Here is a 26,396-nt window from a genome sequence, read left to right on the forward strand (position 1 = left end):
GAAGGAAAAGAAGAGAGAAGAAAAAAGAAGGAAAAGAAGGAAATGATAATGAGATCTCAGGTAGGATCTCAGTGAAGTTCTGCCTTAGCAATTGGCCATCCCAGGTGCCCCCAACATCTTCCGTGCCACATCCATGTCTGCCCATGCCCACCACCATCCTGGCCCTCCAAGGTCAAACACAATCCTGATGGAGCCCTCAATGAAATTGAGCTTGACATTTGTGGTCTAAACAATCGTCTCAGCCAACTAGCCCAATAATACACCTTGGATATACCCTATCAGAAGCTTTCAGGTCCTTTTCTTTTTTTATTCTGGTCATAAAGTCTGAAGTGCCTCCTGCTTTTCTAAAAAGAACAAATTAGGATCAATATAAACACCAGTAAACATATTGACAAATAACTATTTTATTATGCAGGTTTGAAAATGTGCAGAGAAAATCCAAATAAGGGATGTTTTCTAAACACTTGCCTTTAGCTTTAGGATATTAAACCTCACAAAACTGAATTCTGTTACTCAACTTAGTCTTAGAAATGGCATCAACATTTTCAGAATTTACTCCATATCAATTGTTAACAAAAACAGAAGGTGGCAGGTGAGTGTAATGATTAATCCATTAGATGGAACATGCTTCTATTTCAAAGTTTCTTATTTTTTTCCTAAACTTTGTCAGTTCTAATTTATCACTCGAAACTGAAATACAGTAATTATGTTAGTATTTAAGTTCTATGACCCAGCCAAGGTTGTATTACAGTTATGAAATCACTCATGGATTCTAGTGACATTTGTTAACATGTTACAAGGTAACACATGTTGAGATCAGGCTCCTGACATTTCAAATTAAGTCAAAAGAAAAATTAATGAAGTAATTGCTCAACAGATTTTCCCAATTGCATGATGAAATTGTACACAGGAATAAAATAACATTTTTAGTTTTTATGGGAAGTTTGCAATGCTGGCAAAAAAATTTAATTCTAACACTATCCAAGTTTCATGTTTTAATGATTTGCTGCTTTGAAGGTTACATTGGATGTATGTGTCATGCATGCCTTTTATTCTACTGAATTGCTAAAGTATTTCAGACAAAGTTATTTTAATCTGTACTGCTAGTTTGCTCTATGAGGACAAAAGGCTATTCACATTTAACAATTTAGAACAATTAAAGCAAAGCAGGATAGATAAATCAAACTTTGACATTTTCTGGAACAAAAACTGTAGTACATAATGATACATCCAACTCAGGCAAGGAGGTGATCAGATAAAACAGATTAATTTAAACACATATGAATACACGTAGTTGCTGTAAAAAAAAAAGATGAAACATTGAATTGTATTCTACAACTATGAACAGCAAAATTTTCCTAGGCAATATTTCAAGGAGTAAGCTTAATATTTATGAAGTATAACAGGGTATTGTCTTCTTCGGTCATTCATTTTAATGTATGGTGGTTGGAAAGGGCTAAAGATGGTGCTGCAATACAATACAATACAATAGTAGAGTTGGAAGGGACCTTGGAGGTCTTCTAGTCCAACCCCCGGCCTAGGCAGGAAACCCTATACCATTTCAGGCAAATGGCTATCCAACATCTTCTTAATGACTTCCAGTGTTGGGGCATTCACAATTTCTGGAGGCAAGCTGTTCCACTGATTAATTGCCCTCACTGTCAGGAAATTTTTCCTCAGTTCTAAGTTGCTTCTCTCCTTGATTAGTTTCCACCCATTGCTTTTTGTTCTACCCTCAGGTGCCTTGGAAAATAGTTTGACTCCCTCTTCTTTGTGGCAACCCCTGAGATATTGGAACACTGCTATCATGTCTCCCCTAGTCCTTCTTTCTCTTAAGCTAAACATACCTAGTTCCTGCAACCGTTCTTCATATGTTTTAGTCTCCAGTCCCCTAATCATCTTTGTTGCTCTTCTCTGCACTCTTTCTAGAGTCTCCACATCTTTTTTACATCGTGGCGACCAGAACTGAATGCAGTATTCCAAGTGTGGCCTCACCAAGGCATTATAAAGCGGCATCAATACTTCACGTGATCTTGATTCTATCCCTCTGTTGATGCAGCCTAGGACTGCGTTGCCTTTTTTGGCAGCTGCTGCACACTGCTGGCTCATATTTAAATGGTTGTCCACTAGGACTCCAAGATCCCTTTCACAGTTACTACTACTGAGCAAGGTACCACCTATACTGTACCTGCAGATCAAGATGTCTTCCCTCCACTTTCTTGACTCCACATGTTGAACTGGAGCTCTGAAGAAGCTCAATGTACGTCTCACCTAAATGCATGAAGGTTGAATAGAAATGAGAAGAGAACAAAACCAGCATGTGTGCCTGGTCTTTATTCCTTCATCCATCAGGTGAACACCTAAAGCAAAGACATGGACAAGAACATTATAGTTCTTAGTTTAGTCATAACAGGGCGGTCAATTTGATGAATCGATAATTATAATATTACTGATAGGAAGTTAAATGCCATACAGTATACATTCTATTGCTATTTATTAACCCTCCCATGACTGAATAATCTGGCCTTTACTTTTGATAACAATTTTTGATAACAATCCTCTAAGGGTTGATCCACAGTTCTGGCATGAGATATAATTGAACTTTTTCTTCTAATTCAGGATTAAGCAATTCTTTCACCATTCGAAGTTACAATGAACTGATCCCAAATCTATTTATGACCCAGTTTTTGAGTCCCAATGGTTGCACTTACCTCCATGGTCACATAGCCACATTTTGGGTACTTCTCATTTTTATGGCTGTTTGCAACATTCTGCAGTCACATGAATGCACTTTACTGCTTTTTACTGGTTGCTGGCAAAATGCTGGAAAAAAATACTTGAATTCACTTAGCAACCATGGCATTCACTTAATGATGAAGGGGGCATGTCAAATCAAAAACCAGGCCTACCATTTTTGCCCTGGACACAGCAAATCCAACCCAGATTAGAAGGCTTCAAGAATGATGGTACATGAAGAGCTGAATCAAATGACAGACTGCTCAGCTTCACCAAAAAACAGCCTGACCAAGCAGGGATACTTAAAGCTACTCAGCTGAAGAGAGACCAGAAGAACAGGGGCAGCTTTGTCAGAGGGTTGTTAGAATATGCTAGTATTTAGTAAACAGGTAGAGCTCATTGGAAGAGGTTCATAGAAGAGTTCCAAATACTAGAACTTCTAGCTATCATAACCTTTCCTTGAAATTGGATTCAGTTTGCCTTTGAATTTCTCTCCCTTTTGCTGCCCTTTAGATGCTGTCTGTCCAGCGACTTTCCTTAGGAAAATAGGAAACATGGAATTATTTTGAAACTGTGAGATAGGCTTGAGAGATTTATGATTACCTTAATGAATAAGCCATATTGTTCATGAGGCCAGAATATAGAAAATGGCAGGGCCCTATGCAATGTTTTTTTTTTTTTTGAATAGAATAGAATGGAATGGAATGGAACAGAAGAGAAGAGAACAAAACAGAACAGAACAGAACAGAACAGAATAGAATAGAACAGAATAGAATTCTTTATTGGCCAAGTGTGATTGGACACACAAGGAATTTGTCTTCGGTGCATATGCTCTCAGTGTACATAAAAGAAAAGATACATTCATCACGGATCATAAGGTACAACATTTAACGATAGTCATAGGGTACAAATAAGCAATCAAATCATACTAGGAAACAATCAATATAAATTGGAAGGATACAAGCAACAAAGTTACAGTCATACAGTCATAAGTGGGAGGAGATGGGTGAAAGGAACGAAGAAAAGATTAATAATAATTTAATATTTGGCTTAATTCTACACATCAATCTGGAGTATTTTAAGGTTTTTTCAACACTTTTTAACTGTCTTTGTTAAAGAATTTTGGTTCTATTTTATTTTATTTTTAATATATCCCTCCATCCCTTTTTAGCCATCCTACCCACCCATATTTCCTGAATTGAACTAGACCAAAGGAAGATTTGTCTTATAATGTCCTGGAAATTAAAATGTGAGAAGCCATGGAGGCTGTGTAATGGAAGATAAACTCTTTGCACAGTATCATTGGACATTTTGCAACTAAGACAAGTTCAAGAGTTCCTGACATACCCATGGGAACTGTATTTTTTTTCTATCCAATCAGAGAAAAAATGGTTTGTAAAACATTTATGTTAATAATAACACATCTCCATTTATGTCCTAAAAATGGTCATCGGCTATTTTTTAATCTCAACTTTCTTAATGTTTTTGGCTAATACAATTACAGTAGATTCTGAGGAGACAAAACTTATTTATTTTTTGGCAACCTTTGCTTTAACATCATACAGCTTATTATTTCATTTCCATTAGGTAATGAAATAGAAAAATATAGAAAAACATAACCTGTTCTTCTCTGATAGCAAAAATATTCTGACCTCTATGCCTACTGCGGTATTCCCAAATTGCAGAAAACAAAAGGAACAAACTTACAAATTCTATGAAGACCATTAGTGAAAACATTCAGCTATTTCATACATTTCAAACCTGTATCATATACTTCAGGGAATCCTGCTGCAAGCAGATATATTCCTTGCTCTATTTTTATCCTTATTTTTGGATGGTGTGTCCCTTGCTACTTCATTAAATGTGTTCTTATAACACTCACTAGTTCCTTTTATTTTCTTTGGAAAAGCCCTATCATCACAATCTGGCAAACCAGGCTGAAAATTCAGTTACAATCAATTACACACAAATGGTCAGCTAATTTAGAGTTTGGTTAGACTCCATTATAGTGGTTAGAGTGTCAGACTGGGGGGAGTCTGGTTTAAGCTTCTACTTCACCATTCAAGTCACTGGGTAGCTTTGGAGCAGTCACTCTTAACACATCATTTCCCATTGCTGCCAAGGGGATAAAACAGCAGTAAACATTTGTGTGCCACCATAAAGCCTTCAGGAAAAAATAGCAAAAATTAAAGACATTAAACACATAAATATATTTATAAATATATAGCTATTTTTGAATGCAATCACGTAAAGCACAGAAATTCCAAATGTGCTGTTTCATGTGTCAGGGTTCCAACAGATGCCCTAATTAATTCAAGAGCTCGAGTGAAGTTTCAAAAGAAATCCAGTTATTTATTAGGAGCAACATGTCAGCACGGACGTGCGGTCAGGGGAGGCAGGGGAGGCAGAGCCTCACCGCTCTCATCATTAAAAAAGAGGGAAAAGGGAAAAGGCGCTGAGGAGCCTTAGGGAATGGGACCACGTGTGCAGGACAGAGGGAGGTGCAGGAGGCTCCTCTAGCCTCAGTCTCCCTCCTGCACACATGGTCCCATTCCCCGCCTTCTGTCGGGTTCTGATGCCGGAGCTCATAGTTCCAGGGCGAATGCGCATGCACGAGTGGCTCCCTTCCTCGCACTGAGCAATGGCAGGTTTACGGGAAGTTGCTTGCGAAAGCAGAAAGTGCAATGGACTTTTCGGACCGTCAGCTACCTGCCAGCTCGCTCGCGAAAGGACCCTGGAAACCGAGTTGTGGCCAGTGCCTTGTTAAAAATTCCCCGCCTTCCTGATGACATCACCAGCCTCACCAGCCATAAACCTCACCGCACGTCACTGCATGTCAGCACCTACCCGAGTGGAGTCAGCTCTGCCCCACATGATTTATGGCCCAACCATGACCCTATTTCCCTCCTCCTTCCAGGGTGTGTCATAAATCACATTCTCCAACTGGCTCTGGTAACCTGGGATACAATATGGAGAAAGGTATGCATGGAATGTGTTTAAGGTGACCAATCGTCCTCCTTTAGGGAGGACAGTCCTTCTTTTGTAAGTTCTGTCCTCCGTCGAAAAGTATCCTCCTACATGTCCTCCTTTTCGATATTTGAAGACTAATCTGTTGCGTATTACGTGACATATTTGTATTTGACATGACAATTTGTTAAGGCTCAGTATAGTGTAGTTTAAGACACGATTATGAGACCCATGCTCTCTGCACGGGAGACCTTGAGAGAGACTGCCATGCGCAAGTGGCTTTGTTTACTTCTTACCGAAACACGACACGGCACATACGCACGCAGTAGACTCACAGTACGTCGGCAATTGAATGACTCATGGTAATTATTTCTTTCTCAGTGAATATTCAATTATACTGAGGTAAGTACAATTCACATTTTATTAATTCATTATCTATTTAATAATTTCCAAATATGTATATTTTTATTTTCAAGTTTATACAACCCTGTTGTCAACAGAAGTGTAAAACAATTTAAATTTTAGTGGTTTATTTGCTTATGTTATTAAAGTTTCAGTTGTAATAATTAATTTTATTTATTCATAATGTGCTTGCATCGTTTGTGTAGCTTTATATTTTATTTTAAATTTCATTTAGGGATGGAAAAATCAAAAAAGAGGAAATATCATTTCAAAGATCAATTGAAAAAGGAATTTCCATTCCTCATATCAAAGAAAGATCCCATTGTTTTCTGCAATATTTGCAGAGGAGAATTTTGTATTGCAGTTGGGGGCAGAGCAGTTATAACAAAACACTTGTCTACCAACAAACATAAACAATCATTAGATGCATCAGCTTCCAGTCATAAAGTAACAGGTTTTTTAAAAACTTCAAATTATTCTGAAGATGAAAAACAGTTATCTGCAATGGAGGGAACATTTGCATTTTGTCACGATGTTAAAAAGTTTGCTAGGCCTGAACTGAATGAATTGACACTCAAGAGTTAAACTAAGAAAGCTTTATTGCGCAGGTCATAAAACAAAATGTTATCTGAAAGTGATTTATTGCGCATGCGGTTACACATTCCAAATTCCTTTCTTCTTTGTCCGGCTGCCAAGCAGAACTTGGCAGACGGAGCTTTCATTATCAAAATGTAACAATTAGTTATTTTCTGTTTCATTTACTTTTATTATTTTATTATTAAAGTTTGTTTATTAATTAGAATACTTTTAAAGACTTTTATTTTTCTCAATATCTCAAAAGATATGCGGAAGGGAATCAGCCACGGTCCATTGATCTCAGATATCAGGCGTTTTTTCCCCTGACACATTTCATACCATAATTCACAATCAAAGTTTTCGTAGTATGGATTGTACAACTAAATTATTGAAAAAGTTTCACAATGCTAAATTTTCATGCGCCAGGACAAAATGCGAGGCTATTATTAAATCAGTATTTAAAAATTACTGTGATTAAATACTTACAGCAGACTTGAAAATTGCAGCATTTGTAACAGTTTTATCTGATGCATCAAATCATAATGAAACCAAATTGTATCCAATACTAGTAAGATATTTTAATGTTACCAAGGGGATTCAAGTAAAAATTTTAAATTTAGAATCCTTTGAGGGTGAATTGCTGAAATTTTGTCAAACCATCTATACAGAGTAATAAATGAAAACAATTTGAAATCCAAAGTTGTTGCACTAACAGCTGATAATACGAACACAAATTTTGGTGGGCGAAGACACAAAGGCGTGAATAATGTGTATGTAAAATTACAAGATTTGCTCCAAAAGAAAATACTAGGAATAGGTTGTAATGCACATATTTTGTCAAATGCAATCAACACGGTGTCATGTGCCATGCCAATTGATGTAGAAGTAATAATTATAATTTGTTTGTATTTTAGTTGTTTTACCGTTTGTGTGGCTATTTTAAAAAAAATTTGTGAAGAAGCGAATGTTGAATACCAAAAACTTTTAGGATATTCAAAAGTTAGATGGCTTGCTCTAACACCTGCTGTAGAGCGTGTTCTACAATTATTTGAACCTCTCTGTTCATATTTTTTAAGTTTAGACAAATGTCCTAAAATCCTGGAATCATTTTTCAATAATGAAATATCTGAGATATTGATGTATTTTGTACATAATCAAGCACCTATTTTTCACAAAACGATTCAAAAGATTGAAGGTGAACACATTTCAGCTACAGAAGTTAGTCTTATTTTGAATGACTTTATCCTTCAATATAAATCTCGATTTGAAGATAAATTTGTTCCTTTAATTATAACAAGAAAATTGTCAGACTTAGTGGAATCAAATCTGGGCATAACAGAAAAGTTTATCAAAGAAGTGCAGAATTTTTATCAAACATGTTTTCAATATATCGAAGAATGGTCTGAAACAAACATCACGGGAAATAACAGTTTTCAATGGTGTTTTTTGACTTCATTGCAAGTATATTGGACAGATATTGAATCTTGGGTTGAGTTTTTATCCAAAGAAATGCCAGACATTAAAATAGATGACAATTGTCTCTTTGAAGAAATTAGAAGACTGAATGTATATTCAAATTCTGAAAAATTAATACAATGGGAAAATCAGCATGTTGAAATTGATAAAAGATGGGTGGACATTTTCAGCCATTTCAAAAATGAACATATTCCATGTGAAAATTTATTTATACTTGTTCAATTTACGTTGTGCTGCCCTGGAACTAATGCAGCAGCTGAAAGAGTTTTTTCAATTGCCAATGATTTTTGGACAAGTGAGAAATCGAGGTTGAATGTTGATACTCTAGCACTTGTCGTAAAATTCAATATGAAGGATATTTCTTGTTCAGATATTTCCAATATATTATTAGAAGATGATACATTGACAAAAAATATTAATTCAATGGAAAAGTACTCATTTAAATAATAATTAACAGGCATGTAAGCATAATTACAATATAAAATGTTACAAATGTTTTTATTATGCATATATCATATTTTAGTGTTCATTATTGTTGCAATGAATAAAATATTTCTTTTATTTACTATATTTTTCCCCATTTATTTGTCCTCCTTTTCATTGTAAAAAAGTTGGTCACATTATGTTTATGGTCATGGCAGCTTCCCCCTTCTGTCTAGGGCAACTCGAGAACAGGCCAGGAATGCTTTACGAGTTGACATCATGGGGTTGTTGTTTTTTCTAAAACCCGCTATGCTTGTTTATTTTCCTTTAGGTTATATTTTGTGTTGGGAATGACAAAAATCAGCCCAAGTAACTATAAACTGGATTAAATGGACTCATTTGGTGTTGGTGATACCGAGAATCATAAAGGTAAGTGGTGCAGGATAAATCTTAGTACCAGGACACACAGGCTTTCGTTAAAATTTCAATGGTGTCATGTACACTATGATATCATTGCACAAATAATATTATATAAGTCCCTTGTTTCCTTGTTCTCCCCAGAAGATGCATATGCTAAGTTATGATTTGTAAATTAAATAAGTTAAAATAGCAAATTGGCTTTCAGTATAACGCCACAAATGGTTACCCTGGGTTTAATAAACAGTGATTTCTGGTACCTTAATATTATTCATATCATTAAACAGCCGTATTTCAGTCTGAAAATAGAAAAAATAACATTTGACTTTTGTTATGCAAATTGAAGAAACAAGTGGAAAAGTTTAGAAACATGTAAACTTTCCCATTCAATACGTATTATGAAAGTATAATATAATGATATGGTACTATTTTAACTATGTTAAATATGTTAATATATACTGTGGCTTGATAGAAAGTATGAGAAACATTTAGCAGGACACTTTTGTGTTTATTTTGTGTGTGTGTGAAGTACAAGATTCAGCTGATGGTTTAACTGTGGGCTTCTTTTCAATTGAAGAGAGCATGGGATTTTATTTATTTACTTATAGATGGTGAATATGTTATGGTCAAGGTCCTGTTGTAAAAGGCTCAGAGGAAAGAGACAGAAATGGAGAGAGGCTATGAGATCTGGAAGAAAATGTCTCTTACTCAAATAACTAGAAAGGAGATATAGGCTATAGAGGACTGTGAGATAAGTAGCAACCAGGAACGTGATTGTGAATGTTACCATCAGGATTCCAGTTGTAGAATGGAGGCAGGTAGGAAGATCTTAATTCAAAGATGACTTTCTATGTATCTCTGAATGTATATCTGTCAAGGTTCTGAGTAATGAACCCAACCAATCCAGCAACTCTGAGACTTTTGGTTTTTTCAAAGAACTGCTTTATTGAGTACATCATTTTGGCACGTTTGAATTGCAAAACCAGCTATTTTCCCATGCTTTCAGTTTAATTAAAGAATAAACAGTTCCCTCCCTACTTGCCACAGGTCACACATAATTAGGTGTTCTGCATCTCCTTGGTAAACTCTTCCAGTCTCTGGCCAGCAGTTGTTAGGATAACTTTGGTTCCCACAAGATAGTAAGTTGACGATGTCTGGTCTGACCTGCCAGAGCTTTCTTCACCCCACCCCTCCCCAAAGTGTGTCAAGCTAAGAAACAAAGAAAATAGCTCTGTCAGGCCCGATCCATTTTGAAGATGACAGTAGCACTTTGTGTGACTTCCTTTTACATGGTACTTTCATTTGCAATAAAATTCAGTAAATTTCAGCCTTAAAATTTGCAATAGGATTATGTTGAAAATTTGTAAAAGAACAGCAAACATTTTTAAGTCAAGTATTTATGAAACAATTGGACGTCACATTTAACTGGAAGCAAAAAACAACAACAACCCAAATGTTCTTTTTTTTCATGTTATTCCCTACTTGAAAACCAATGTATTAAGTCAATAGTACTTATTCGGCATTTACTTACTACTAGAGTTATAGAAGTTGTGGCACAGTATATAGTGCTTATCTTAAATACATGTCAATCTTAAATCAGATAGTTGGCTTTAAAGAATCGTAACTTACATACAAATTAACGTAATGCCTTATTTCCCCTAGGGCCCACTACGGTCTGTTCAGGGACCAAGCAATTGAAAAATGAGAACATTGGAACATTAAACATTCTGGGAAGCAGTGACTAAACTGATTGGTTTTAACAACCCACACTAATTTAAAGCATGCCATCCGGTACAAGCAATCTTGGGCTAATTTTTGATTATGCTCCTACACTGACTCTTTCTAACTACTTGGCAAGAGTGCTGATGTAGAACCATTTGTTCACAGTACAGAATACAGTCTTTCATATATCTGGCTTATTGAGCTGCTGAAAAGGAAATAACCGAGAAACATACTGTGAGCTGCCCATTAAACAGTTATCGTACCGCATTCATTAATGTATTCACTAGATACTAGCCAGGATGTTTGAAATGTTTCTAAAAGATTTCTATTTTCTTTCAGGCTGGTGTATGATTAAAGGATGGAGATAGTTGCTCTTAACAATATATTTCTTTCATTGTTCCTATAATTGTTAATATGACCATATAATTGCTTCAGCTTAAGTTGAATGTAAGAAAAAGCTTCTAACAATTGTCTTGCATGGACAGAATTATATAGCATCCTTTGGAATATGCATAGCCTTTGTAAGGCATTAGATTCAAATAAAAAGCCATCATAGCAAATCTTATGCTTACTCCTTTCCTCTTTTTATCTAGTCTCTGCGTAGGAATGGATAATATTTATGGTTAATATCTTCATGCCCAATTTGTAAAAAAGAAAATGTGAAAACATCTTATTTTCTACCCATGAATGCCCTTACAAGTGCTATGCAAACTGATTTGCTAACCCCGAGGAGTAGGATAACGTTCACCCCAAGTAGTTATAAAGTATGTAACTATATAATATAGGAAGATTAGAGACTATTCAGAGCTTACTTTGTCATCACCTCAGAATATCTTTTTAATGAATACTTGAAAGGGGGCTATGGAGAACCCTGTGCCTATATATGTGTCCTGTAATTAGATCAGGATGACAGATGCAGACGATAAGGTCAATTAGACACAATTAAGAGGCCGAGAATATACTTGCTGAACTGCCTTTCATTTTAGAATGTATCATTCAATTGAAAACTGTCAAGGCTAATTTTATAGTACTATTAAATAATTCCAAGTCTTTAAAATAAATTGTAGAAATGGAATTATAAATAACTTGTCATGCCTGATCATAAAGCCTATGAAGCTCTATGAAACACATTGTGGTTTTAGGTTCTTAACACTTAATAATTTGATTTGATGGAGAAAAAAGTATACTTTTTTATGAGGTTATCTATTGTACGATTTAGTGAGATGTTCATTTGACAAACTTACCTTGATTGTGCTTAACCAATTGCACTGAACTTATATCTGTGCATAGTTAAGAAAAGTTTACCAATAGAAGAAAATATTTGTCGCTCAGGATTGAACTTGGTGTACTCTGAGCTTGGTTCCTTTCTTAAGGACCTTTCATTACCCAACTAGATAATATCTTCAGTGCAGAGTTGGGTAATGAAAAGTTTGCAAAAAAAAAAAAACCACAAAAAACCCCAACTAACCTAAGAAACATTTTTGCCTTTGAATCAATTTAATAGCATACATGGTTAATATTTTATTCATTAATAAAATGTATATGGTTGCCCAACTCACATAAAGTGTTTTTGTGTGGCATACAATATAAAAATAATTAAAATAATAAAACAATCATTGACTTAAACTATTATGGTAATGATAATTAATTAAGTAATTAACTAATTGTTTTAGCAGAACTAAAACAAGACAATAAAATCATAGACACAGGGAAGTTAATAAAAATGGACCAACTTCATGAGTTCACATATACTTTGGGGTACCAAGCGTACTGACATAACCAGATCTTCAGGGTCCTTAAAAGTTCAGGATTGAAGAGGTCAGCTTCATTTTTGGGGAGAACATGTGGGTGCCACAGCCAAAAAGTACCACTGCCTCGGACCTTCCAAATATTCCAAACCCAGTCCCATGCCTTGTAGGACTTTAAGGGTCAACACCAGCATTTTGATATTCTATATTGTTTGGGATAGATTCATTCTCTCCAATGGTTTTTTAGGGGACGTGGTGGCTTAGTGGCTAAGAAGCTGAGCTTGTCGATCAGATCAAATCCCTAGCACTGCATAACAGAGTGAGCTCTCATTACTTCTCCCAGCACTGCATAACAGAGTGAGCTCTCGTTACTTCTCCCAGTTTCTGCCAACCTAGCAGTTTGAAAGAATGTAAAAATGGAAGTAGAAAAATAAGCACCACTTTGGGGGGAAGGTAACAGCATTCCATGCGCCTTCGGCATTTAGTCATGCCGTCCACATGACCATTGAGATGTCTTTGGACAGCACTGGCTCTTTGGTTTTGAAACGCAGATGAGCATCGCCCCCTAGAGTCGGGAATGACTAGCACATATGTGCAAGGGGAACCTTTACCTTTAATGTTTTTCTTTAATATCCCAGAGACAGATTATATTTAAGAATCAACATTCCGTGACCATTAATCGTTCAGATTTTTGTAGAGATCTTATGCTTACAAGAAATCCTTATATTTATTTGAACTGCCTGAATATCCTGATATCCCTGGCCCTTGACACATATTGCAATAATATTTGTAATTTCTCCATTATCAGATCAATTGATCTTGCGCATGCAAAGATATGTTAGGATATTAGTTTATGCCTGTACAGTTTTCTTCTGTATGGTGGCACGAACACAGCAGATCTTTATCATATGTGATTCTTTTTATACTTTTATATTTTATTCTGATTCCATCCTGATAGTCCCATCAGCAGAGCTTTAAACATTTCAATTGCTATGCTATATGTGCTTTTTAATTAGCAGGAATAAAGCTAAAATTAAGAGCTAGGTAATCAGATAAATTGCCTAAACTAAGAATTAAGTAAGAAATTTAGCAGTATCTATTAAGTTGAAATGCTTTTTAAACAGTGATTGAAATCTACTAATTAGCTGTTCAACAGAGTAAGAAGTATAGATGGATGAATTTAGTCCACCTATCTATTTTCCCTAAAAAGCAGCAATTAAGCAGATTAATTTTCTTAAAAGGGAAAGCTATATGAATACTTCAGATAAATTGAGGATTGAAAAATCAACAATTTCCTGGTTCGGCTAATTTCTAGTTATAGGCAGAAAAGCTTATTTTAATAACCTTTCATTAGGTCTGCACTATGTATGCATCTATAAGAATCTCTGCACTGCTAGCATGAAAATACATTTATTCTAATATACCATGACTATATTTCATTTCTGTAGCTTGTCTCTACAAGCATGAAATATTGAATTAAAAATATAACTAAAAGGTATATATTGTGTCTTAATTTTGCTTAAAGAGAAAGGACGTTAATCTTATCAGACCTTAATAATCTACATAGGACAGTCAGGTTGTATTTAGCTTCAGTGCTTTCTATTCTCTCCAAATAGTTATCTCAATTATTATGTAGCCTGAATTGCTTCTAAATTATGAAGTCAGAAATATCACACCTTTGGAAAAGAGAATTATTCTTTGATTCCACTAACAAAATTTATAGATCAGACTTCCAGAAGTTGGTATACTGCATTTAATTCCCAACTAATATATCGGACAGAGAGTTCTAGATTTTTTTAAAAAAAACACAGTCTATGATATAAAACACAATTAAATCACTGACTGCTGGTAACCTGGTTATAAAAACAGGTGTACCTTCCTTTTTGGAAAGCAAGGGTCCTCAAATGATGGCCTGCGGGCAAGATGCAGCCCGCCAAAGCCATTCATCTGCCTCCTTCTTTGGCACTTGATTAAATGCATTTTTCACTAAGGCCTATTCCATCATTTATTTTATTTATTTATTTATTAGAATTTGTCAAGCAAAAATGAGAACAAGAATAAAAGAAAAATACAATGACAGGGATGAAAGGCACTTTAGTGCACTTATGTACGACCGCTCTACTAACCGCATAGGTATGAAGTAAGGTACATGGATGTCAATTTGTGACTGAAACTATGACAATTTGTAGCTGAGACAACTGGACAGGTAGAGCATTCCAGATTTTGACAACTCTATTACAGAAATCATATTTTTATAGTCAAGCTTAGAACAATATACATTGAGTTTAAAGTGGTTATTCGCACGCGTATTATTGCGATTAAACCCAAAAAATCATTTATAGGTAAAGCATTACTAATATAATTCATCTCCGGTAATGAGATAGTCAGTTTGTTGCAGGTAGCCTTTCTGTTCAGGGCCATTTAACATTGCTTCATAATTAACATCTTTGGGCCCCTGTCCAACTTTGTTTTTCTACAATATTAGACTTGTAACAGTTCCCTGAACACTCAGTTTAGGTAGATTTCTTAAACTTCCAATATTCTCTCGCTTTTATTTAGCACTAATGGAATAGCTGGGCTATTAAATTTAATTAAAATTCTCTGTCTATCAAAGTGCTTAGAAAGCCACTCAATCTTCCTCATGTCAGTTAGTGACATGCAAATTCAAAGTAGCTGGTTTAGTAAGAGAACAACAACCAAGCTACTTATACTGTTCATTTTATTATTTATAATTGAAAGCGTCGTTTGGGTTGCTTTAAAAACTCAGACAAAAGGAGATTATTTTGAGAGAAATAAGTATTGACATTTCTTGTTGACTTAAGTTCCCTTTCTGCAACAGTCTGAGATGTGATTTTCTTGAATAGTGTTTTAAGAAACTTTCTATTTTGATGGGAATTTCATTGGAATATTTGTTGTAATTTATCTATTTTCTTATTAAATGTTCTGTAAATTCTGAAGAATCAGAACCACTATATCTGATTCTGCAGTGAAGAGGTAGTGTCGTTCTATAAGCTGCCTTGAGATCTTAGCAGTATTAACTTGTTCAAATACATTAATTATCTCCAAACTCTTAGCCAAGATAGAATTTATGATCGGGGATGAGGGCAGCTTCTATTATCCTCCTCCCCAGAATCTTACATCATTAGTGGCTCAAATTGATTACTTAATGAGAATGATTCATCATCACTTACTGTAATATGTTCCTTGGATAAGAATAAGTCTTTAATTTTCTATTGCTCTGAAGCTTTTTTCAGACTCAGAGTTAGGTTCCCCACCTTTTCCCATCTGTACTGTAAAGCGTAAAAATACCAGTTATTACCAGTTATAAATTAAAATGTCCTGGAAGCTCATTTTCCATAGTCAAGGAAGTTTATTAAGTAGATAGATAGGCAAATACATGAGCCAATGAATCAAAGACTGTTGCTACTTCAGTGTTGTAACAGGTAAGTAGGAATAGTAAATAAATAAACAAATCATCCCTTAATACCCTTTATCATCAGAACATTCTTCCTACTATCTAATGTGAATATAGTTCTCTGCAGTTTCAGCCCACTGGTACGTGTCCTTTTTTCCTCAGAATTTGCTCCAGCTTGTCTATTCTAATTATTGGCTATAATGAACTGAGCTGAGTATTCAACAGGATCTAAACAAGGCAAAACTTCCCAAGATCTAGACTTAATAATTCTGTGAATATAACCCAAAATTTAATTTGTTGTTTTACATTATGATCTTGTCTTGAGTTTAACTTGGTCTAATAGAACAGTCAGATTCTTCTAATGTTATGACCTCATCATTTTACAATTGTGTTTTTCTTTATTTTTTTCTTCCTCACATATAGGAATTTACATTTATTCCTGCTAAACTTGATTCTGCTTACTTTGGTTCATTGTTTAAGTCCTCTCTCTCCCCCTCCCTTTCCCTCTCTCCCCACATCCCTCCCTCCCACTCTCTCACAAGCATTATCTACTCATATTAGGTTTGTATCATCTGCAAATCTGATAAACATTTCTTCAACCTTTTGAACCAAGCCATTACCAGAAATATTGAATATCAGTAGACCTGGAAAAACACTTCACATAATGCTACTCTCCGCAATGATGTGGAACTATTTTAAGTATTCTCTGCAATTTCTCATTCAGCCATAATGAATCCATAATTTACCAAATTTACTAATTTATTAATGAAAATTTCATGGGTTTGTAAAATGCTTTGCTTAAGTCAAAGTATACTATGTCCACTACATTTCCCAGATTTATTAAACTAGGAAGCTAAGGTAATTCTAGCATGACTTCTCTGTAACATTGGCTTCTATTAATTATTGTATTCTAATTCTATACATTTCTATTAATTATTGCATTCAACCATCCAGTTTAATAATCAGCTTGAGCATCTTGCCCAATAGGTCGAAGTCATCCTGACAGAATCTGCCTGTCCTTCCCCTTTAAAAAGAGTGGAACAAGGTTTGCTATCCTCCAGACTTCTGAGATACTGAGACAGGAGTTCTTGGATTACAGTTATTGGTTTTAAAATCACCCCTACTACTTGCTTCACTTCTATAGGATGTAAGTCATCTGGCCTAAAGACAAATTCATTTAAATTAGCTAAGTGTTCCTTTCTTATCTATGCTACAGATGCCTCTTTGCATGAGTGGCACAATAATGGGCAGGTATGGTTTTATTTTCCCAATAAGAGAAGAGATAAATGTTCTCCCTTCTTATCAGCCCATTACCAATTCATCCTTTTCTTCACATAACAGACCTACGGTCTTTTTATCTTCCCTTTTTTCCCTAAAATGTTGTTGGGGAGGAAGCATTCCTGCTAGGCTTGGCTCATTCAAAGCTCTCTTACACAATCCATACAGTTTCTGGCCACTATCTTGTATTATCCCTTACTTACAATCCCTTTTTATGTTACATTCATATCAGTCAATGTGCTGTCCTGCTCACACACACATAATTGTGGTTTAGTGGGTTATTAATATTCCCCCACAACTCCCTTCACCAAAACCCCAGAACTGTCCCAATTAAGTCCAGCCACAAGTAGACTAATGCTAGTCCACAGAGCAATGGCCAATGAGTCCAAAAGGCACTTGAAAGTTTCTCAATCCATTAATTTAGAGAGGCAAATAATGATATTGTTTATATATTAAGAAGAAATGAAAACTAAACGGAAGAATGTGGAATAAAAATAAGATGACTGAAATGTAAAATGAAAATATGATGTAAAACTATGCCAAAAAGGAAATGTAAAGAGGGGGAAAACCAGACAACACTTTGTTATACAAGAAGCTAAAATATGTAACAAAATTTTTTAAAAAACTTTGTTTCAAAAAAGAGAAAGTTTCCCAATCTAAATCCACCCACCAGGCAAAATTAAATCCACAATAATACAACAGGATTCAGGAGGCAAGAAAAATCCAGAGTTCACAAGGCACTGTGTCAATCCAAAGCAAGGCAAACATCACAACAACCAGAAAACACACAACTAAGAAATGAACACGTTGTTCCCAGGATTGCTTGTGCTCTCTCCATTCAACATTTTACAAATGTTCATGTGTATTCACACTGGTCTTTTTGGGTGATTCCCATTTTGTTTGTACAAGGAATTGTTAGGATCTCATTCTGCAAGATTTGTCATCATTTTTGAAAGATTATCTCCTTCAGGAGTTCAAGCCATTGGAGCAGAATGCATATCTTAATTCATCTAAACCTATTCATCTGAAATCTACTATACAAGAATGACTGTATTACTTATCCCTTTAATCTCATGAATTTAAGGGTAATATTGTCAATTCCCCTCCCCTTTGGGTTTCCTCTTCTTCACTTCTTCAACCAGTTCTTCTCTTTGGTATGACTTAAGCCCAGGATAACATACCTTTTCATTCCTCCTTCTGACAAGGGTTCACTTGACATTACAACAATTTAGTGGATCTCCAATTTTCGATAGGGTTAGAGTCTCAGCAGAAATCAATTTGACAATTTAAAAAAAGAATCCACACACAATAAATTGAAGTAAACCATTTTAAAATATTCAATACTCTTTACTTTTAAGTAAAACGATTTTTAAAAATTCTATGCACAATAAATAAAATATTATTTTAAAAAACATTAAAAGACTAAAAGAAAAAAAACCGGGTCACTTACCAGCAGGCAGAATCAGCAGGTATCCAATGTGATGGTTGCAGCAGGGAGCAGGCTGGCAATGAAGCAGCAGGACAGGTAAATTTACTGGACTGGAGAAACAAGGGTTGTTGGTTAGCTAGGCATGCCGCCTGGCAGGCTTAGCCAGCCAGGCGAGGCTGGAGAGGGGGAGCGGGGGGCTTTTGGCTGCGTGTGTATGCCAGTTCGCGGCTTTTGTGAGGGAAGGCCTGAAGGCCTTCCCTCGTGAAAGGTAGCCTGCTGCCACCACCCACCTGCTTTCAGCTGCGTGGCATATGCCAGCTCATGGCTTTAGCCAGCTCATGGCTATGCCAGCTCATGGCCAAAGCTAGCCTGTTGCCGCCGCCGCCCACCCACTTTCGGTCGCATGCGAAAGCCGCCGCCGCCGCCATCGCCAACCAGTGCCTTTTGGCCATGCGGTGTACACCAGCTCACAGCTTTCATGAGGCAAGGCCTAAAGGTCTTCCCTCACGAAAGTTAGCATGCCCCCGCCCCCGCCACCCATCCGCTTTCAGCCACATGGCGTATGCCAGCTCGCGGCTTTCACGAGGCAAGGCCTGGAAGGCCTTCCCTCATGAAAGCCACGAGCTGGCGTAAGCAAGCCTCCCACCGCCCCCCCCTCATGCTTAGTTGCTTACCTGAGGGAAGCAGCAAGCTGCTGGAAGGCGAAGCGAAGGGAGGACCAATCAGCAAGCACAATGCGACAGCTGCTTGGGAATGAGAAGAATGTTGGCCGTGGGCGCCACGCTTTTAAATGGGTCCCCTCCAGATCACTCACTGATTGGCTAGACTCCAGCCAATCAGTGAGTGACGGGCTGGGCTAGTTTAGTGCGGACAGGCAGGGGAGTGAGCGACCTGTGATGGGACGTCCAGGGTGAGCGAGCGACAGGGCTGGGGCAGGCGTTCCAGAAGTTACTTCCGGGTCCACAGGTCAAACCTCCTCTCACCGGATTGGTAAATTTCACCAACCGGTTCTCCCGAGCCGGTGTGAACTGGCAGAAACCCACCACTGCTGTAGATTGTCTGCTAGATAGTCTGATGTCTATCACTTGCAAAGTTCCATTGGCTTTAAAGACATCAGATCCTCTTACTTCTCTACTTAACATCCCTTCATTTTATGTCCACTAGCATTCATTTTCCTACTTACTCTTCTAAGAAACTTCATATGTTCTGTCTTTTTTCCTTTGATATTACAGTGTAGAAAAACCCGTTGGCCTTTAACCTTTCATCTTCTGTTCCAGTCAAGCAATCAGCTTGTACTTGCAGATGTACTTGTAATTTTCTTGGAGAAAAACCAACTTGATATCTGCTTGTCCCCTATCTCCATGTTCCTCTGACGAACAAGAAAAAGCAGTGTTTCTCCTGCCAACCTCAATTTCATTTCCTATACATTGCCAGATCACTCCCTGAGGTTAACTTCCTTCCATATCTGCTGAAACTGACATTGTGTCATGAATATTGTGGAAAGAGACTTCCAGAGTACTAACTTCACAATCATATATATCCTTAGGTAAATAGTATCTAAAGGGATAGTAGCCATATCTGCACCTAAGAGCAATAAAATGCTTCTGACATTTTAGTGAAATAAGAAGCAGAAGTAGTGGGTTTGTTTTTATCACTATTAAAGACAAAAATACAGCTCCTCTTTCCAGCTTTCTATACTTTGCTTTTTTTTCAATTTGTATGAATATCACAGAGAACTTGATTTCTACAGCAAAGGTATTGGTTGGTTGGTTTAACTGAACTTTGCGTCTGTTAAAAACTTTTCATGGTTATTTTTAGATGGAAATCAGAGAATGCAGCTTCTGTCCTTTATTAAATTTCTTCGATCTAGAATGTGTAGGTGAAAAAAATAAAAAGAATATTTCTATTTGTAAGATATAGATGTTGTGGTAAATCTTTCTCTTGATACATCTATCTCAGTAAAATAGAAAGAAAGAGGTTTTCACACTTCTATTTAGGTACAGAAGCCACACGTAACTTGCAGGTGTTTTTGAAGGTGGAAATTACATCTTCACCAAGTAAGAATACAGAATAAAGAAGAAGAGAGAGGGTTAGTCATACTCAAAGCAAAAATAAAACAAGCTTGGTAGCAACATTATAAATATACCTTTTGAAATTTGCAAAGATAAAAACAAAATGAGAGTCCTGTAACCTCAATATTTTCTATGAAATTATTCACCTTCTCCTTTGCACTTTCCATTATTACTGTAAATATGTTTAATATTTCTTAAATTATGCATTTTATAGTTTGACTAGATCTCTACATATTTATATAAAATCTGTTAAATATTTTGGCCAACAAGGAATAAAGCATTAGTTCAATTCATTAATTTACAAAATATATAAGGGTCTATAATTTCAATAAGGTCATTGGTAATAGAAATATTAGACTGGCATTGGCCCCATGCACATGCCACGCATGTACACATGACACACACACACCACGCCCCCCCTGTGCAGGCACTGCTAAGACCCAAAGACCAGCTGGGTGGGAGGTGCGCGCCAGAGGTGGCTTCTGGCTGCTGCTACTGCTTCGCTCAGGGTGTGTGCATGCTTGATGCATGCTATGCACGCATGTGCAGTACTAAAAATGCTTCTGCGCATGCACCAAAGCAAAAAACAAGATGGTGGCACCTTTGGCGCCGCCGAGAGGACCAGTTCAGGGGCGTGGCAGGCAGAGTTACTACCTACTCAGCTGAACCGGTACAAACTGGTAGGAACCCACCTCTGGCACGCGCACATGCATGACAGAGCTGAACTGGGACAACGGCTCACGTGCCATCAGAGAGGACATTGTGTGCCACCTCTGGCATGCATGCCATACATTCGCCATCACGGCCATAGGCCAACAACCAGTTTAGAAAGAAATAATCCAAGCCCCTTACAAACTATCTGCCGTAGGGAAAAAAAACATATATAATGGGCCCTTCTAATATCCTGGTCCTGAACCTATGGTAAAAACAAGATTTCCAGACTTTCCAGAAGGCCAGCAGGTTTAGGGCCATCTGAATTGCAGGGGGAAGCAGTGCTGGTATAAAAATACATGTTTCTTGCGTCATACTAAGTGATATTGTTTCACAGAATGGACCTAGGCTATGCACACCCTGCCAGATCTGTTGGGATGAGCCAAAACCACTGGAAATAGGCAGTTACATAAGCAATGTGGCCCTGTGCCATGCCTATTTTCAATAGTGACCACCAGCACACTGAATTGCATCTGAAACTATACTGAGAGCCAAATAGCACTATACTCAAGTAGCAGTGGTGTTATGTGTCCAAAATTTCGCATACCTCTACAGTTTGGATTAGTGGAGCTTCTGAATGCTTTTCAAGAACAGCTCTATATAGAGATGGATTTGTGCAAAGCCTTCCTGGTCATGGCTGTCACTTGTTCTAAGAGAATACAAAGATCATTATGGAAGATCTCTCAGACCAGGGGGTCCTAAAGCCACAGCTATTCAGTTTTGCTATACTTGAATTAAAGCCATTCATTCCCTTCCAGATCCTCAGTCTCCAGCTGCTTGGAAAGAATCTCAATGGCATTACTTGGATAACCCAGAGAAGAGATGTATAATCATGGATACTGATGATACGTAATCCAATGCCAATGAATAATCTCAGAATCTTATGTAGATGTTGGGAAGCACTCAGTTTGGCATGGAGCAGGGATCAAATGTGAGGTTAGCCTGGAGTCATTGCAAAAGCACGAAGGGACTAGGCCAACCCACCACCACCAATTCCTCAGAGCCTTATCTAATTGTTCAAAATAGTAGTTGGCAGACTGGGAAAAAAATCCTGTATTATAGGCAGAACCAATTAAAGTTGTTAGTTTGAACTCTGCACAGGTGGCTCTGGTTATTCACAGGTGGCAGTACAAATTAAATAAGAGTGGGAAGGGAATTTGCAGCAACCTGCAAAGCACAGGCTTATGGCTAGCTCTCTACTTGGAACTGGCCTTTGAAGGAGAACCATCTGAAAATCCACTCTCCACAAGCACAATCTATATTATCTCAGGCTTAGGAGCCACCCGCCCTAGTATGGTTTATTGACTATGTTGTTTCCACTGGCTTCTGCATGGAAGAAATTATCATTCATCCATACATACATCTTATGCTTGCTTAATAAAATAATCTTCTACCTGCAGAGCTAATTTCTGCTTTAAATTCAGAATGAAACTTACATTATACATTATTTATTTTTTCACATCTGTTCTGTGATATGAAAATAGGAGTAATCCTTTTATGAAAGCATGTTTTAATTTTAATTGCAGTGTCATGGGTCTCTCTCTGAATTGTATCACACAGTTGTTTTCTTTAATTTAAGGATATAAGGTAGTAAGTCAGAGAACCCAGCTAATGAAAAACAAATGATGCTTAAATATGATAGATGTTCAGGTTTGTTAAGCAACTGTCCTTGTTTACTATAGGTCTATGTGACTGTTACACACACACACACACACACAGACAGAGGGAGAGGGAGAGGAAGAGAGAGGTGTACATCTTGAGGATAGCCTAATTGTGTTAATACGTCATTTTTTTCTCCCACACAGAATGGAACAGGAGATTTTGGGGGGTCATAACCTATTATACAATAAAAGCAGATTGGCATGCACTGGATAATTTGAAGAACCAATTATTTAGTCAATTTCTTCCTTCAGTGGCAGTTCAATCTAGTATTCAACCTTGGTATAATATAGTATATCTCTAGATCCCAAATCTGAGGCTGGGCATTATTCTTCCCCTTCTAAAATTCAGGCCTATTCATTTTTCAGTTTTATAGAAGAAAGGCTAGAAAAGTAGTAATGGTTCTGTTTATATTATATAGCAATTAGGTCATGGTTGGGGTAAGAATGTTTTGCAAACTCCAAAAGTGAGTCATTTGAGTCAGCAATTAACCCAGAGCAATTTGTTTTGGCCTCTAAATGACCTGAATTAAGTAAAGTAAAGTCTCTGAGAATCGGACACAATTGAACAGAGGGAGAAGGGGAAAAAGTAAATATCCTAGTCAATAAACTCCTTCCAGGTCATGCAGTCTATTTATCAGAGGATTAGCTATCTCTTCAAATGTCCAGGACAGAGATGCATTTCCAGAAAGGACTGTGAAAAGGGAATTATCTCCATAATTGTTTGTTTTTACCCTCCCTCCAGGCCAAATGAGGTTGAAGAAGAGGTGCAATGGAAATTGTGGCTATCCTGAATTTTTCATCATGGTAAAGATTCTGATGCATCTTCTTTACAAAGGCATTGATAGGCATGACATATGTGTCTACACCAGCCTAAAGCATTATTTTGTTCTTTGAATTGTTTATACTTTGAATATGGCTCTATTAAATAGGTTAACTTCATAAAGTATTGTTATTGTTGTTGTTGTTGTTGTTGTTGTTCTTATTATTATTATTATTATTATTATTATTATTATTATTATTAGTAGTAGTAGTAGTAGTAGTAGTAGTAGTAGTATATAAAATACAAATAAGAGAAGAAAAAATATAAAATTAAGGGAAGGAAAGGGAGCAGGGAAAATGGGATGTGAAATACAACGGGAAAGAGAAAAAGAAAGAAAAGGGGCATTGACTTCCAACTCATCTTAGCACAGTACAAGATAAACTCACTCCAACCTCCAACCTCAACGTTTACTTTTACACATATATAACTAGCCATTCCTATAACACCAAATCTTTCTATCTTTCTAATCAACAAAACCAAAGTCAAAGTTTCATTTTTTTTCTTCACAAGCAAATAATGATATCTAAATAAAAACATATTTTCCTCTTTGGATAAAATAATAAATTTAACCATTCCTGCTTTATCTTCCTTGCTATGGAAATAATGTGTAATAATCTAGATCTATTAAATAGGTTAAGTTGAAAGTTGATGATTCAAAAGTCAGGGATCTCCATAATCACTGGGAGTAACTGGATGCTCTCCATGTCTAATCCATCACTATAATAATTGCAACATCCATAATAGACCTGTCAGTTGGAATATTTCCTCATTCTCTGACCCTGTTATTTTGCTTGTTGCCAAGACTACCTTGCTGAACTAGAGGCTGTGAAACTCCCATGTAAATAGGACAATCACTGCTAAATTAAATTGCTATGATGAGATTGCAGTATTTGCGTAATTAATTTGTACCTTAATTATTGAACAATATAGATAAAAGAAATATTTGCTTCCATTATTATAGTTCTTTGGGGAATCCCGGAATATTAATTAATGACACTTCTATTATATTATAAAATAGGATTTCCCTTTGATTATTGCCTCCATAGTAATACAAAAGGAAAATTAAATGACAGAAAATACACATTTATGTGAATCTGCTGAGTGTGCAGCTAGAATTTTTATTCTAGGTGCCTGGTAGTAAGTATTTAAAAAATCCTAAATTCTATCTCTATTAAAACTTAATTTTAAATCCTGGAGCCAATATTGTACAAAAGCCAATTGCTTTTGTCTGGGGTATCCATTATGCACATGTAACAAAGCTATGTAAGTATCTTATTAATAAATAATTTCTCTAGAAATAAAACTATATTTAACTAAATATTATATTAATAATAATAAATGTTCAGGTTACCATAGAATACTATCAGAAGTATCTGAACAGGAATCTCCTTTCTGTTTAATCATGTCCAATTCTCAAACATTGCCTGCTGCTTTCTTGGCATGGGTTTTCAGAAGTGTTTTGTCATTGCTTTTTTTCTAGAGCTGAGAGAATGTAACTGGCCTCAGGTCACTCAGCTGCGTTCATGCCCAAGGCAGGATTAGAACTCACCCTTTCCAGTCTGATGCTTAGCATATTCAGCAGAGTATGTACATAGACATAAGCTTTCCATTGTTCTTCTGAACCCTTGAGTCTGGGACTCGGCAGGAGATACTCCAACATCAATATGGAGCCAACAGACCCAATCCAATCCAATTCAATGTTTAGGTATGAGAATAATATCTGAATAGCAATTCTTTTCTCCAAGTTTCTCAGTTTAAAAATGTGGGGAGATTTTCCTGATGTTTCATTATTTTTGTGCATAGTACACATGCATGTGGGGCAATTCAATCCTGTAGTATTTGATACTAAAAGAAATAAGATGAGGGCGATTACTGTCTCCACCTGAGTACGTATATTCTGTATGATTCCTTACAGTTTTCCTGTATACATTTATTGTCATATGCACTGCCTACAATCACAAAGAAATAACAATAATGTGTATTCCATAGTTATAACTCATGTCATCTAGAGAAACTCAGACATTAAAAAAGCTATTGAAAGTCAAAAATGATGAATGAAATTCTATTTTCTAATATATATGTCCTCCAGGTGTTTGGAACTTTTGATAAATATGCCCCTTGCTGAGAATTATAAGAATTGAAATCCACACATCTGAATGACATCTAAGTAGGACAGAAATATGTTATTTGTATCCATCTATGAATATCTCCTCCGAAGATAGCAGCAAATGCATTGTAATAATTAAATGTTTGAACATTGGACAGTTTTAAACTGCTCTTGGTTTAAATTTGGTTCTGCTATATGCTTAGCCAGTTTGTACGCCTCTTTTGCAAGCTGGTTTGAATGGCCCAATACATGTTTCTCAACCTTGGCAGCTTGAAGACGTGTGGTCTTCAACTCCCAGAATTCTGATTACCCTGAACATCTTTCTGCCTCCCCCAATCAGCTCAGGGATATGCACGCTCTTATTTTGGGCTTCTCTCCGAAGTGTTTTGCCTCCTCCCTGGGAAACCATGATGTTCTTGACCAGATTCCCACCTCC

At 36.5% G+C, this 26,396-nt stretch overlaps 1 long non-coding RNA gene across 1 annotated transcript in view; it reads right to left on the reverse strand.

The window, feature by feature from the left end:
• Positions 1-206: 206 nt before the first annotated feature.
• Positions 207-26,396, reverse strand: part of LOC309391987 — a 47,476-nt gene continuing 21,286 nt past the window's right edge. Inside the window, exons 3-4 of the long non-coding RNA XR_014175371.1 lie at positions 2,189-2,360; positions 207-1,297 (exon numbers count right to left, since the gene is read on the reverse strand). This is a non-coding gene — a long non-coding RNA (uncharacterized lncRNA). The remainder of the gene's footprint in view (positions 1,298-2,188; positions 2,361-26,396) is intronic.

This window comes from Natrix helvetica, assembly GCF_964273705.1.
Source record: "Natrix helvetica genome assembly, chromosome: 4".
In the NCBI taxonomy this organism is placed as follows: Eukaryota; Metazoa; Chordata; class Lepidosauria; order Squamata; family Natricidae; genus Natrix; species Natrix helvetica.